The sequence below is a fragment of the Lissotriton vulgaris genome, unplaced genomic scaffold (genome assembly GCF_964263255.1).
Source record: "Lissotriton vulgaris unplaced genomic scaffold, aLisVul1.2 SCAFFOLD_692, whole genome shotgun sequence".
Classification (NCBI taxonomy): Eukaryota; Metazoa; Chordata; class Amphibia; order Caudata; family Salamandridae; genus Lissotriton; species Lissotriton vulgaris.
In genome coordinates this window covers 843,346-859,586 of record NW_028252646.1, presented here as the reverse complement: position 1 = coordinate 859,586, position 16,241 = coordinate 843,346, and the positions used below count along the sequence as shown (strand labels likewise).

General features: G+C 47.1%; 1 protein-coding gene across 1 annotated transcript in view; it reads left to right on the top strand.

Annotated features, from left to right (window-relative positions):
* LOC147662091 (uncharacterized) overlaps positions 1–16,241 on the top strand; it is a 112,679-nt gene that overhangs the window by 85,217 nt on the left and 11,221 nt on the right. The window lies entirely within an intron of this gene.

Genomic DNA, 16,241 nt, shown 5'->3' with positions numbered 1-16,241 from the left:
CATTCTTGTCTGACTCGGCTTCCCTTTCAGCTTTCTCTCTTTGATGCATTGTTACTATTTCTTTACGGATCTTTCTGGACATGGCATCTATACAATTCTGTTTATCGTGTTTACAATGTGCAATATTCTGACTCCATTTTGTCAATACATTCATCTCTTCTTTGGCAACACCTGGCCGATCTCGTTCCCTTATCAAACAATTTATCAAGAATCGTAATATTAAACCTTGTGTCTCAGCTTTCTGATATGCCATGGCCTCGCGAATACATTCAGGTTTCTCCCCCGTTCTAATGAAATGATATATTTTGTCTAGATGGTTTGTCATTTCTGGTAATAACATCAAATAATCTGTAACACGTCGTAGACGTAACGAAGCTAACATCATGTCTCCTTCCTTGCCGGGCACTGGGTCATATCTACAATCGGTAATATATTGTCTAAGGCTTTTGTATGTGACCGCCTTCGGAGTACGTTGCATTGCTAATTCTCTGATTGTCATTCGTTTTACTTGTGGCGGGGTGCGAAAATGACCTCCTACTGCACCTCCTGGAGTGTGACCATCAGCCATTCCTGGCTGCGCTGTTACTGGCGGAAATGTAGCTGGTAAAGTATGCACAGTAGATGTAGTAGAAGATAATGCAGACACTATAGGTGGGCCCTGGGTGACTGACGTAGCAAAAGGATTCCCAGACCCAGTGACAGGACCAGTTGCAGGAGGAACAGTGGGGGGAATCGTAACATGAGCAGGGTTAGGAGGAGTAATATTTCGAGGAGGATGGGTATTTGCATATTCAGGGACAGTATCATCTAGGTAGGAGGAAAGAAAAATATCAGCTGCGGTCTTATTATGACGGAGCTTAATTGGAACCAATGGTGCCGGTAAATTACTTGGCATTTCCGGGGTGGCTTTAGGTAGGCCTTCCGCTAAAAGAGGATACATGCCATTCATAAGGGTATTTCGTTGTCGGTCTATTTGTTCTGTTCTAACTCGTTCACCTTCTTCAACTAGTTCCTTTTCTCGGGCTTTTTCTGAATCTTCTCTATGTTTTCTGCTCTTCTGAGTTCTTTCTCTGTTCTTCTATGCGCTTCTTTACGCCATAATTCTATGGCATCTTTCTGAGATTGTCTGGCTTTCTTTTTCCACAGCGCTTCTTCTACTCTCATGATGCATTCAGCATCCTATGTCCCTGTAACAGGCCATCTATATTTCTCATCCAGATGCTTGGTATAATCGGCCCATAAGTCTAAGTACAGTATGGCGTCTAAGCCATGCTTGTGGTACATAAAATGTCCAGGAGTGTCCCTAGGCGGGACAGGAACTGCTTCTTCGAGTATCCCTTTCCTGGTTCCTACCTGACGTAGTTTAGAGAACAACGGCATTTTGCTACTTGATACTTGATACTTACTCGAACTTGACCACAACAAACACAGTAAACACAGTAATGAAGATCGAACAGTCACTCATACCACAACATAAAAATACATTAAAACATGTTAGACTGATACTACCTGGAAAACACAATTCTGGAAATGCTTGAAAAGACAATGCTAGAAAACTGAATCACTAGATGCACTGCTAAAACAGTACAGATGCACTGCTAAAACAGTACAGACCGGACCTGTGTACCCAGACCCGTCTTGACCGGACCCAAATTAATGAACCCGTCTAGATGCGTCCCCAGCAACGGTACTCACCGGGAAGCAAAACTTGAAGGCCTCGGAAAACTCGACACTGGACTGGACCGGACTGGACTGGACTCGACGCGTGTACTTCGGAACTGGTGGGCCTCTAGACACCTCGGACCTTGCTCTCTCGGGTGGGCTCTGGTCGGGATCCTCCGCACTCCTCACCGCCTCGTCTGGATGCTGAACCGCAGTCTCCGTCTCCTCCGTGGGCCTGAGGGAAGATAGCAGGAATACCCGCAACGTGCACGGTGTTCCGTCACGGCTGCAGAAGGGGTCAAGGCCTGCGATACATCGCCGGCGTGTAAGGTGGGGGAGGGGTCCCTGTTCGGGCGCCAAATTATGTGGTAAACTAGTTTTACTGGATCCTCTTTTTCCATATAATTACAATAAAAATAGCTCAATCAAATGAGAGGCAGAGTCCGTGGTATCTGAGTCATACGGGCTTTAATGGAATGGTTCGAACCATGGACAATCATGTTCAGGAAGGGGTATTTCAGGGATCAGAATGATGTCATGAAGTCAACGTTTTCTTAACAGAGTACAATATATATAGTAAAAGCATACAATGGTGATGGATACAGTAGGCGTAACAGCTGAAGATAAGAACACATGTGCATAACAGAAGGCGTGCACAAGGGCGTACACGGAGGTGTGTGCTAGAAACGTCACAAAAAGTGTCATAAGTGGGTGGATGCATAGAGCAATCTTGCAATGTCAGCAGAAATTCTAACACAGATGCGCGCGCAGTTGACATGACGTGTGATTGACGTGGAACTGGAGAGAACTGGGGGCTTGACTTTAGCACTAGTAGAGGAGACAGAAGTCTGGCATGTCAGAACAACCTAAACCTAAATCATATCTGATATCTTGTGTTTGGAGGATAGGTTATCTAGAGTGAAAGGTCTCTCGGGCAGAGGATGTTCTATACTGACTGCTAATGCGTGCATATGTGTCTACGTGCAATGCGAGGGGCATGGGCCTACCATGGTGACGGGAGAAAATAAATTACTTGCATGGAGACAGGAAGGCCGGGCCCTTTGCTCTGCAGCTGAGAATATGTTTACCTATTTCACTAGACTGGAATGTGTTTTCGAGGAGCTGAACAGATAACTTGAAGGCAAAATACTGTTTTGGCAGGCAGGCCAGGCCGAGCCGGGCACCGCTTCGACTGTGCAGGGGGTAAGGTAAAGGTCAGGGATGCAGATCCATGCTGCAGCTTTCAGAGGCAGGAATGACTTGAAAAGAGACTCAGAGCCTCGGATTCAGGGCCTAGCTCAACTGAACCAGGAAAACAGAAAAGTGCACTATGTAAAGACGTTGGCAACATATGCTTGAAAACCATATTATTGTTGCTTTCATGGTGGGTCTGGTAGATAACATGTTAACGTTGGACGCAAATGTATTTGCGTCTTCATATCTGGTCATGGAGGGAAATTACATGTACTTTACGCACGTACATGGAACGTTGGGGAACACGATAGGGGACACACTTGACCATACAAAATTTTAATTACCTTAGAGAACAACGGCATTTTGCTACTTGATACTTGATACTTACTCGAACTTGACCACAACAAACACAGTAAACACAGTAATGAAGATCGAACAGTCACTCATACCACGACATAAAAATACATTAAAACATGTTAGACTGATACTACCTGGAAAACACAATTCTGGAAATGCTTGAAAAGACAATGCTAGAAAACTGAATCACTAGATGCACTGCTAAAACAGTACAGATGCACTGCTAAAACAGTACAGACCGGACCTGTGTACCCAGACCCGTCTTGACCGGACCCAAATTAATGAACCCGTCTAGATGCGTCCCCAGCAACGGTACTCACCGGGAAGCAAAACTTGAAGGCCTCTGAAAACTCGACACTGGACTGGACCGGACTGGACTGGACTCGACGCGTGTACTTCGGAACTGGTGGGCCTCTAGACACCTCGGACCTTGCTCTCTCGGGTGGGCTCTGGTCGGGATCCTCCGCACTCCTCACCGCCTCGTCTGGATGCTGAACCGCAGTCTCCGTCTCCTCCGTGGGCCTGAGGGAAGATAGCAGGAATACCCGCAACGTGCACGGTGTTCCGTCACAGCTGCAGAAGGGGCCAAGGCCTGCGATACATCGCCGGCGTGTAAGGTGGGGTAGGGGTCCCTATTCGGGCATCCTCTTTCCGGCTGCAGAGCAAAGGGCCGAGCCTCCTGTCTCCATGCAAGTAATTCATTGCTCTCGTTACCATGGTAGGCCCATGCCCCTCGCATTGCATGTAGACACATATGCACGCATTAGCAGTCAGTATAGAACATCCTCTGCCTGAGAGACATTTTACTTTAGATTACATATTCTCCAAATACAAGATATCAGATATGATTTAGGTTTAGGTTGTTCTGACCTGCCAGACTTCTGTCTCCCCTACGAGTGCTAATGTCAAAAATACAGTTATACGTCATGCTCAGTTGCGCGCGCATATGTGCAAAAGGTTTCTGCTGACACTGCAAGATTGCTCTATGCAGCCACCCACTTGTGACACTTTTTGTGACGTTTCTAGCACACACCTCCGTGTACGCCCTTGTGCACGCCTTCTGTTACGCACATGTGTTCTTATCTTCAGCTGTTACGCCTACTGTATCCATCACCATTGTATGCTTTTACTATATATATTGGCATATCTTCCCATTGGGCCCAGTACATAATCCCTCCTCTGTTTTCACACGCCCTCCTTTTGCCCACCCGGTCATCTCCTGGATGTCAACTTGCTTCTGGATGTGGATTGGGTCAAAATGCAAAGAGTCTTGTTCAGCGTCCACCTTTTTGTTGCTGTTCTCTATCTGTACCATTGCTAGCTGGCAGCCTGTCAGTGCTGTCCTCTTTGCTTCTCCATCAATGAATGCATTGCCCTTTGACACATAGTCTCTAGATGATGTGTGTGCAGCACATTTTATGATGGCTACCTTGGATGGGAGTAGCATCGCCTGGAGGAGGTTGCAGATCAACTGCGCATGCTGTATCTGTTGCACTGCTGATGTGAGGAACCCCCTCATTGACCACAACTGACCGAAGTCGTGCACTACACCAAATGCATACTGGCTGTCCGTATATATGTTTACCTTTCTACCCTCAGCCAGAATGCATGCCCTCGTCAGTGCCACGAGTTCAGCCGCTTTTGCGCTCCTGGCAGCTGTCAGCCTCCCTCCCTCCAGTAGTTTGTTGGTGGTGCCCACCGCATAAGATGTCTGTAAATCTTCTCTTTCATCTCTCAGGCATGACCCATCTACAAACAGGTCCCCTTGAGCATCTGATAATGGGGTGTCTAGTAGGTCTGGGCGTACCTTAGTATGTCTGTCTACAGCTAGGGTGCAGTCATGAAAGGCATCATCTGAGCAAAAATCCTCCAAAGCATGCTCTGTTGGTAGGAGACATGCAGGGTTCAAGGTGGTGCACCTCTTGATGGCAATGTGTGGTGCCAACAACACTAGCTCATATCTGGTGAGACGTGCATTTGTTAAGTGCTGTGTCCTGGTGGAGGTAAGCAGAATATCCACAGCATGGGGAACGTGTAAAACAAGGGTATGGGCCAATACAATGTTCTCTGACTGTTCCACCGCCAGTGCTGCAGCGGCCACCGCTCGGAGGCATGGTGGTAACCCAGAAGCTACTGGGTCTAGCGTGACTGAGTAGTAAGCCACAGGACGGTAGTAGGAACCATGTTTTTGGCTCAATACCCCTAATGAGCACCCTCCCTTCTCATGGCAGAACAAATGCAATTCCTTGCTGTAATCTGGTAAGCCAAGTGCTGGGGCCCCACTCAATTCACTTTTCAGTGTTGTGAATGCTAATTCACAGTCTGGGGACCATGGCACCTTATCAGGAACCTCTTTGTCTGTCAATGCTTGCAGTGGCTTGGCAATCAGGGAAAAGTTTGGTATCCAGTGCCTACAGTATCCCGCCACCCCCAGGAAAACCCTGACCTCTTTCTGTGTACGTGAACGGGGAAAACCAGTGATGGTGGAAATTCTATCAGGCAACAATTTTCTCGCCCCCTCTGACAATTCATGCCCAAGATACTTCACTGCAGTGAGGCAGAACTGTAATTTCTTTGGGGACACCTTGTATCCTTTCAGTGCCAGATGACAGAGGACTGCAATAGTGTCCTCCTCGCAGGCCTCCTGTGATGGAGAGGCCGAAAGCAAATCATTGATGTATTGGATGAGTGTGGAGCCTCCCTTAAGTACCAGGGAGTCTAAGTCTGTTTTCAGTGCATTTGTGAAGATGGAGGGAGACTCTGTATACCCTTGCACTAACCTGCACCAAGTGAATCTCCTGGAACGGAATACAAAACTGAACAGGTACTGGCTGTCTTGATGCAGTAGTATTGTAAAGAAGGCGGAGCTAAGATCCATCACTGTAAAGTGTGTAGCTGATACAGGGATATTAGATAATATTGTTGCAGGATTTGGAACCACTGGGAATGAGGGCTCCACTATTTTGTTCAATTCTCTCAGGTCCTGAGTAAAGCGGTACACAGGGGCCCCATCTGGGCCCTTGGATGCCTTTTTCACCGGGAGTATAGGGGTGTTGCATGGACTGGAGCGTATTTCCCTGATTATACCCTGCTTTAGAAGATCCTGTATGACAGGTGCTATCCCCTCTTCCCCTTCTTTGGAAATCTTGTACTGTGGTACTCTCGGGAGACGGGCTCCGGGTTTTAATTTTATTCTTACTGGTGGGTAATCTAACACTTTTCCTACATCATTAGCACCTGTGGCCCACACTTTAGGTGGCACAGTGCCACGTAGTCTAGAGGGTACAGCAGGATTGGGGCATGTCATGTAAGCCTGTAACGTCAGACCATTTGGGCGACTCTCCAGAAAAACCCCTGTTGGTGAACAGTGTATGGTGCATTGGAGTTTGCAGAGCAAGTCCCTACCTAATAAAGTAACCGGACAGAATCTGCTGAAGATGAACTGATGGGTAACAGTTATGTTGCCCACCACTAATTTTAGTGGTTGAGTCAAATACTCATCTATTAGTTGTCCTGTCATCCCGACTGCAGTGATTAATGTCCCAGAAAGTGGTGCCATAGACATCTCAGATGCCTTAAGCATTGATCTTTGAGCTCCGGTATCAATCAAAAATGGTATAATTTGGCCCATAATTGATCCCTCTACATATGGACTAGATTGATCCACTGCAATTACTGGAGCTATTAGGCAGTCTTCCACTTTCAGGCACCCCTAGTATGAACTCCTTGGCCGTGGTGGTGGTGGGAAATCAGTGTCTCTCTGCGCCCACCCATCTGCCCCTGTCCAGTCCTGGTGACCTTGGGGATCTGATTGCACCTGTCTGTACTGGTCATTGTCCCTCACCTGTCTGTACTGGTCATTGTCCCTATGCTCTTGGCGCTGGGGGTTTTGCTGAAAACCTTTTTGACCCTGCCCCCTGTTCTGTGAGGCTGTGTCATCCCCGTATCTCTTTTTAAGCAGTGGGCAATCAGACCTCCAATGACCAGGGTCTTTGCAGTTGAAACACGCTGTGCCTGGTGGGGGTAGGGATTTTGAACCTTTGTTAAAGTTGCGTCCACCCCCTCTCCCTCTTATTCGATCTCTTCCCCTCCCTTGTTGTCCTGTGTAGAATCTTTCCTGTGCCACCATCAATCTAACCTTCTCCTTTTTCAGTTTTTCAGCTTCTAGTATCTGTGCATTCGCCTGATAATCAGAACAGTACCTAGCTGCAGACAGAATTTTTTCAATCGATCCCTGCTGCCAGCAAACAAATGATTGCTGTAGATGAGTTTTTATTGGGGAGCTCAACCCCTGAACAAATGTTGTTACAAACGCTGGCATTGCATCTCCCATGGGGGTTTTCAACCCACTATTCTGCTGATATACCTGTAACAGACGGTCAAAAAATGAGTTTACACTCTCATCCTTTTCTTGCTTTGTATTGGTAATTTTATTCCAATCAACTTTGTTTTCCGGTACTTTTTCCTTCAAGAATTTAATTACTTCATTATATTTCTCCTGTACTTTATCTCCTAGAGCTCCACCCCTTTCTCCCTGTGGCTCCGCTTTCGGCCATTCCACCTTTCCCGTGCACTCTTCCCACAGGTCCTTTGGTACTATGATGTTAAACAGGGTATCAAAGTCACGGCATAAAAGTCCCCCTAATATAGCCATTTTATCTATCTCTGTGTACCACTTTCGTGGCTCCTCACGGAGTTTCGGGAAGTCTCTTGTGAAACTCATGATATCTTGCCTGAACCATGGTACAAATACATATGCATTATCCCTGCCTCCTGGAAGTGGGGTATCTCCCTTAAAGGCATAATTAATGTTGGCGGTGCCTGTGGGTGTAATGATTTAACCACTTCTAATACTGCAAATGTGTGCACTAGCTGCTTCCACTGCCGCAGTTTATCAATTGCATACTGTAGCCTGTCCTTCAATTCTGCTTCCGGCCATGCTTGCAGGTCTGCATCTACAAAGCTAAACTTAGAAATGTCCCATTCATATTGTGGAGGCAGAGATGGGGGCACCTCCGTGGCACCTGACCCACCTGCTTTCGCCTTTTGTATGTATGTGCTATGTGCTACTGTACCGTCTTCTAAGAGCTGTGCACGTGCTATGGATAATGTTTTTTCTAGGTATGCCCTTCCCTTTCCTGTCGCAAACCTGTCTATTGTTAATTTCTCATCTATCATTTGGTGCATCCCTTCCTCACATTTCTCTGTATCAGTTCTAAGCAGAATTGTTTTTTTCACGGCTGGGGAACTCTGCCGAGACCCAGTAGAATCAGGGCGGGGCAGAGTGGAGTCTAGAGGCAAGCTCGTCCTCCTCTGAACATTTACCTGCTTGTCAGTCTCACTAACTACCCTTGCCAGAATAGCAATATCGTGGTTAGTGTTTAATACATATGTACATATAGTCCATATCAAGTTGTGCCATTTAGAAGCGCTGAAATTGTCATCTAGGGATCTATCAGAAAAACACTGCATCCATGGGGTATTGAGCAGGTTAGGAGGTAATATATTGTTCTGCGTGCAACAAGCTAATAATAGGTCCTTCCTCTTAAATTGTTTATCAGCGATTGCAACTGCTTCCTTTCTCACTTGCTGGAGCACTGCCATATCTTGGACCTCTTCCAAGTCTACACGCTTAGAAGTTTCATCCAGAAGGCGAAGCGTTAAACAAACAGCCTCTTTCTTCTGGTCTTCGCTAAGCCGCGCAGTGGGTTGGGCTGCTACAGCTGAGGTACCCAATCTACCCATTAAAATGTCCTCTAAAAGTTGGTCTTCCAGTCCCGCTGAAGTAAATAAGGGTTCCCAAGGCCTACATGCTCCGAAGATAACCCACTCACACTCAAGAACTGTTGGCACGGAAACTGTAAAAGGCAAAGAACAAGTTTATTAAAACCCCATGGGGTGGTGGTACACTCAAACAGCACCCTTCGGTAATGCAAGAGGTATCACACCGAACACCGGTGTGACCCCAATTTATATACAGTTTTGGGGCAATAAAAGATAGGCGGCACAAGTTGGAACACATTTTAAGGACATATATGGTCATGTTTTGGAATACTGCCAGCTCATTGGAGGGGGCACAACTCCGCTGGTCAGTTTGGCGCACATTCCTGAGGGCTTGCTGGTCAACTAGAACTGCGCATGTGTGGCTTGACCAGTACTAAAAATAGCCTGTTGCTGGGCAGACTGGAGTGGTCAGTGGAACGGACAACGGACTAAAGGGCACGCCGGCCACGAGGCCGCTTAGGGTCTAAGATGGCCGCCGCACCATTCAAAATGACGTTTTCATATATAGCCAAGAAAAGGAGGACAACGTGTAGGTTCAGCTAATCGCTAACGCGGCCATGCCAATTACGACAGACGACCCTTTTAGCGTTTAGCTGAATCTACCTCATAGTGAACATAATCAGGATGCTCGTCCTCGATGTCTATTAACATAATCTGTGTTACCTCTTTATGAAGCATCATTTTGTCATGAGCAAGAGCTCGTCTTGATGGTATGCAAGCTGATAGACACATAGAACATAAGGCTGGGCCACATTGAATACATAGGCATATAAAAAACATTGCTCCCACAATCGTACATAGAATCGTTAACAGTTTCCAGCCCCAGGTAGCAAGCATGGACCAGAACCATCCCGGAAGTGTCCAAGTTCCATTGTCCGGGTGTATCTCAGCTGCAATCTTGTGAAGCTTGGATATGGCATCATAAACAGATGGAGAATTGTCCGGAATGTATACACAGCAGCTGCTTCCGATAATTCTACATGCCCCCCCACGATCAGCCAAAACGACATCCAACACCATCCTGTTTTGGAGCGTAACAATTCTAGAAATCTGTAGTTCCTCAGTGATGTTTCCCAGGGCAATGGCAGTGTCATTCGCTACAGCCTCGACAACACGTGTCAGTCGTCTTATTTTCCGGCTGTTCAGTGCAGCCCCCACAAAGGAGAATAGTCCCAAATTAAAGTCCACATACTGTTGCAAAGCAGTGTCGGTCTGGTCGATGTCATCCAGAACAACAGTTCGCTTAACCCTATTTAAGACGAAATCGTGGTATAAAGTGTAATCATTGTGATACATTGGTGGGGCAATGAATACAGGAGGTAACACAAACGATACGTAGCACGTGCCCAACCACCCCAATGGAAGCTGATGGTAACCCTTCGTTCCACAAATAAAATACGTATTCCTTGATGCAACAAATGAGATGCCATTCGGGCTATCAAAAGTGAGAGTAGTATTACATTCGCTTTTCCCCACTGCAATCGAACCCTTATTTCTGATACATAAATCGGCTTTTGTAGCAATGACATTAATAACATGTGCGCTGGATACATTAATATTCCTCTGGTTGCTGTACACACGTGGAGCAGACACGTTATCAGGCCTGTACTCTTCCCATTCAAATCGAGTACCCTCAGCCCGTGGAAACCCATCCTTGTCATGGGAACATACTTTATTCAAACGGAAAAGCACCCCCCCTTTTGTTGGCCATCTCAAAGTAAAGAGGAGGGTGTACCAGGCATTGCATGATCCATTATGTGAAAACGGGAGTGGAATAAGTGGGGTGCCCCCTCTCTTCTGGTGCCCTGGCAACATCCCACACACCCAGCAATTTGGGGTATTGGTCATGTTATGTGTGTGGTGAAGAATCTGAATGAAGCTGTTATTTAGATATGTTTGCCGATGTCGTTCTTCATGAAAGGGTAATGTAAAGTGAAAATGTTCAGACGGAGCCGGGGTAGTCGGAAGTAAATGTTCACGTACAGGCACCACAAGTTCGACTACCCAGGCTATGACAGCTATCACCACAATAGTCAAGACAAAAAGAAAGGCACCCAATACTTTTTTATCTCGTGATGCCGTTGATGCCATAGTTCAGAAATGTTCATGCAAAGTCTCAAAATAGCACAAATTGTTCACAAAGTCTCAGATACACGTACGTGTATACCTAAAAAAGAAAAATGCGGTGCTGAACTCCGAGGTAGCCGTTGTTTTCTTCTCCGGGCCAAGACGGGTGTCGCTACACTGGCAGAACTAATCCCCCCCCCTTGGGATTCCCGGTTTCCGTTTCACAAACCTGGAGCGGTAACCAACCAGTCATAAAGATACAAAAAAAAATCTTCTTATCGAGGACGCAAGTTGTAGCGCTCTCGTCCGGCAGCAGTGTGGTTCGGGAAGGCTCCCTCAACTTCGGCCGACGTCACAGCTGGGCTCTTTTCTTTCTCCAAGATCTCTTTGTAGTCAGTCAGCACAGCAGGAGTCACCAGATCCGGAGAGACACGGCGGCAGTGTGTCGAATGCACCCACCGCTTCCTGTTGGTCACTCGTACAGCGGTTCGGGTTGCAAGGAGGACCTGTTCGGGGCCCTTCCACCTGGGCTCCAGACTGCTCGCTCTCTCAAACGACCGAATCATCACGTGGTCACCAGGGCGGAGATCATGGCCCTCTCCAGTAGAGTTGTCAGGGAGCGCTTCTCGAACCTGTTGGTGAATAGAGAGTAAATCATTTGTTAATCGTGCCAAATAGTCGTTCATCATAACACAAGGCACATCATGTATTAGTCGCGGCTTAGGCACCCCCCAGATATTCATGGGGCGCCCAAACACCACCTCATAGGGCGTAAGGCCAGTTCGTGAGTGGGGTACTGATCTAAGAGAGAGTAGTGCTAGCGGCAAGGCATCTGGCCACTTCAATGATGTAGACGCCACAATTTTGGCCAGTTTAAGCTTCAACGTAGCATTGTACCGCTCGACCAGACCTGCTGACTGAGGGTGGAATACAGCGTGGAACTTCTGCTGAATCCCTAACCCCTTCAGAACATATTCCACAATCTTTCCAACAAAATGAGGCCCATTATCGCTCCACAGAAATTTACAAACTCCAAAGCGAGGAAAGAATTCCTTAAGCAACACCTTAGCTGTTGTCAAAGCCGTATTGTCTTTCGTGGGGTAGGCCTCAACCCATTTGCTAAAAGCACATACCACCACTAGGACGTACTTCAGGTTGTTGCAGCGCTCGAGTTGGATGTAATCCATTTGAAGTACCTCAAACGGTGCAGAAGGTGGAACGAACCCTCCTTTCGGAGTATGGGTCCCCTTTCCAGGATTGTGTTGTAAACATACCAGGCAGGTCTGCACTACTCTCTTCGCAGTATTAGCAATCTTGGGATGTTCCCAAACTCGTGTTAAGAGCCGAGTGATTGCAAGAGCTCCGACATGCGCCAGTCCATGTGTCATCTGGACCATCGCCTGCAAGTAAGCCGCAGGCAATTTCCACTTCTCCATGTCTTTGCTTCTCCAACAACCCTCATCGTCTAGTACCCCATCTGCTGCCCATGCCGCAAGTTCAGATTCAGTAGCTGATGTTTGAATATCCAATATTTCTGCTCTGGCATCACTCCATCGCTCAGCCTGCGATTGTATCACATACATGGGGGAGCTAGTTCGGGACATAGCCGTTTGTCTTGCTATGCTGTCTGCAAAGGCATTTCCTTGACCCACTTTATCCGTAATCTTTTTGTGGGCACTGCACTTCACTATCGCTACTTTCTTTGGGCCAAGCAGCGCATTTAGGAGATCACGCACTAGCTCTCCATGCATAATGTGCTCTCCATGAGATGTCAAAAACCCACGTTCTCTCCAGAGTAGCCCAAAGTCATGTGCCACTCCGAAGGCGTACCGGCTGTCCGTGTATATATTCACACATAGACCAGTACTCAATTCGCAGGCTCTTGTTAAGGCTATCAGCTCTGCTGCCTGAGCCGACTTTTGTGGTATCCTAGCTGTTTCTACCACTGTCTTAAGTGTCGTGATCGCATAGGCTGCGGAAGTCGTACCATCTGGCAGTCTTAAACACGATCCATCAACCCACAGTTCCCCATCCACATCTGGAAGTGGGACATCCTGTAAGTCGACACGACCCTTTGTCTGTTCCTCGGTCAGGAAAACACAATCGTGATGTTTTTCTTCCTGACCCTCCTCGGCCGGATAGGGCAATAACGTGGCAGGGTTCAAAGTAGCGCATCTTTTCAGTGTAATATGTGGCGCCAAAAGTGTCAGCTCATATCCTGTTAGCCGTGCACTCGTAAGGTATTGGGTCTTTGTTTGGTTTAGCAGGGCATCTACTGCGTGAGGAACTAACACCAACAGTTTGTGTGATAACACTATTCCCTCACTATGTCGTATGGCCACTGCTGTTGCTGCTACCGCTCGAAAACACCCAGGCAACCCTCGCGCTACAGGATCCAGAATGGCAGAAAAGTATGCACATGGTCTCTGCTTATCCCCGTGTAATTGCACTAACACTGACAACGCGCACCCATCATTCTCGTGCACGTACAATGTGAAAAGTTTCGTGTAGTCTGGTGTGCCTAACACGGGTGCGGAACAAAGGGCCTGCCTCAACTGTTCAAAAGCCTTCTGACATTCATCTGTCCACTCAAGGGGCATCGGTGTAGCTTTGGACAGTAACGCTAGCAAAGGTTTTATGATATGTGAAAACCCCATGATCCATTGTCTACAGAAAGACGTCAACCCTATGAAGGCACGTACATCTCTCTGCGTGCGGGGGACTGGTGTATCTAAAATTGCTTGAATTCGATCAGATGTTAATGCACGCCCCTCCTTAGACAACAGATGACCGAGGTAGGTCACCTGTGGTCTACAGTATTGAAGCTTTTTCTTCGAAACCTTATGATTGTTCTGTGCCAAAAAGGAAAGCAACGCAAGTGTACTCTGTTCACATTGTGCATAAGAGTCAGCAGCAAGCAGAAGGTCATCCACGTACTGGATGAGAGCAACGCCAGACTGCAATTTAAAGGAATCCAGCTGCCTTTTCAAAGCCTGGCTGTAGATGCTAGGGCTTTCAGTATATCCTTGGGGAACACGACAAAATCTATACGATTTATTATTGAGCGTAAAGCCAAACAGGTATCTGCTATCAGGATGAACAGGGATGGAAAAGAACGCATTCTTTAAATCAATGACGCTAAACGTGGTGGCCGTTGGTGGAACCAAGGTGAGCAAGGTCGTAATATCGGACACCACCGGGTATTGGGGAATGACAATTTTGTTGATCTCTCGCAAATCAATAATAAAACGATAGACTTTGCCGTCAGTGTCTCTCTTAAGGATCGGAAGAATAGGACTGTTGCAAACATTATAAGGGACCTCCTCCACAACCCCTGCAGAAATCAAATCCTGAACAATATGTGTCAATGCAATTTCACCTTCTCTCGAGATCTTATATTGTGGCACTCGTGGTAGAGGGGCCCCCTCCTTAACAGTAATGTGTATCGGTGGAATGCGCATCTCTCCCACATCCGTATCTGAGGTCGCCCATAACGTGTGCGGTAGAGAGGCCAAAGCTGTAATATCGGAGATAGCATAAAACCTGTCGGGGTCAGGGTAATTGTCATTCAGGATAACCCGCACTCCCTCCGGAGCGCAACGTATTGTTGCTCGAAAATATTTAAGCAAGTCAATACCCAGGATATTGTCTGGTGTATGGGGTGATAACAAAAATTGACCAAAACTGAAGTATTTGTCCAGACATAGTGCAAGGGGCTTGGACAATGGGCTGGGGGAGGGTGTGCCATCAAACCCTACACATGTAATCATTTCGCCAGACAGGGGAGCCCTCGGAACCAAGTTTTTCGACAAAGCGCTTCGTGTAGCTCCTGTGTCGACTAGAAATTGATCAGTAGAACCCAGAATACCCGCTGTTACATAAGGACCCTGCTGATCTACCGGCACTTCAACTGATTCCTTACCCCATCCTACGCAGTCCTATGCATGCACATAATCCTGGTGTTCCACATTCTCTCCCTCCGAAATCTGATATTGATTCCGCCTATCAAACGTATTTCGTTCATCCTGGCCACGGCCCCTCTCCTCAACCTTTCCACGGTCACTTCCGCCACCTCTCGCTCCCGTATAACCTCCTCTTGACCTTCCGCCTCCTCGACCACGCTGACTACGCTGCTCACGAAGTACCGGACAGTCTTCGGCCCAATGCCCAAACTCCTTACAATAAGCACACTGATCCTCCGCTATGTCCGTACGACCATACGACGTATTTCCTCCACCCCGTCTACCTCTATCGTTCCCTCTACCCTGTGTTCCCCGAACCTGCGCCAACATCACCTTCGTTTTCAATTCCTTCGCCTTTTTCTCTACACTTTCTTTAGCCTCCAATTCCTGCCGCTCATAATACTGAGCCATAGTTAACAAGGACGCAGGGGTCGCCGTGGCCCAGGAACTTTCACTCGACTTCAATCGTTTTGCAATCTCCGGTAGGAGATTAGCCACATACTTATCTACAAACAAATGCCGACCCGTATCGTCTGTCAAAGATTGACCACTGTAATCATGAAATGCCTCCTCGAAGCGTGTAAAGAAATCTGAGACCGTTTCATCGGGTTTCTGTTTACACGACGTTAGCATGGTCCAATCAATCTTTTTAGAGGGAACAAGCGTTTTTAATTTAATCAAGATAGCTGCCGGAAGATCTAGAATTAACTGACAAGGCTTACATGCTGGTTCCCTATCTAAATCTGCCGCATTTATGTCTTTCCATGTGGCCCCCAAAATCGCTTCATCATTATTTTTACGAATTTGCCTCCACATATCAGGTGGTAGAATTAACCCAAAAAACAAATCTATATCCACAAGAGTCATCACACAAGACGATATAGCCCCTTCCACCCCTTCATAAAATGCCGCCGGATTTTTTCGAAGATCAGGTAAAGAATTTTTCAATGCCATAACATCTGCTCTATTCCAAGGCGTATATACCCAGTTATACACAAAATACCCTTTCGCATCCTTTGACGATTTATCATCATCCGTACCTTCCCCTTTTGGTGGAACATACAAAGGCGCGGCTTCACGCATAGGCATAACATGCAACGCAGAACTCTTATCTGAACCACGGAGAGAGCACTCCTTAATCTGCCCATTATTTCCCGATTCGGACTCCTTTTGCCTCCTTTTCCGCTCCTCCCGCAATCCGGTTGTCTCGTCCCG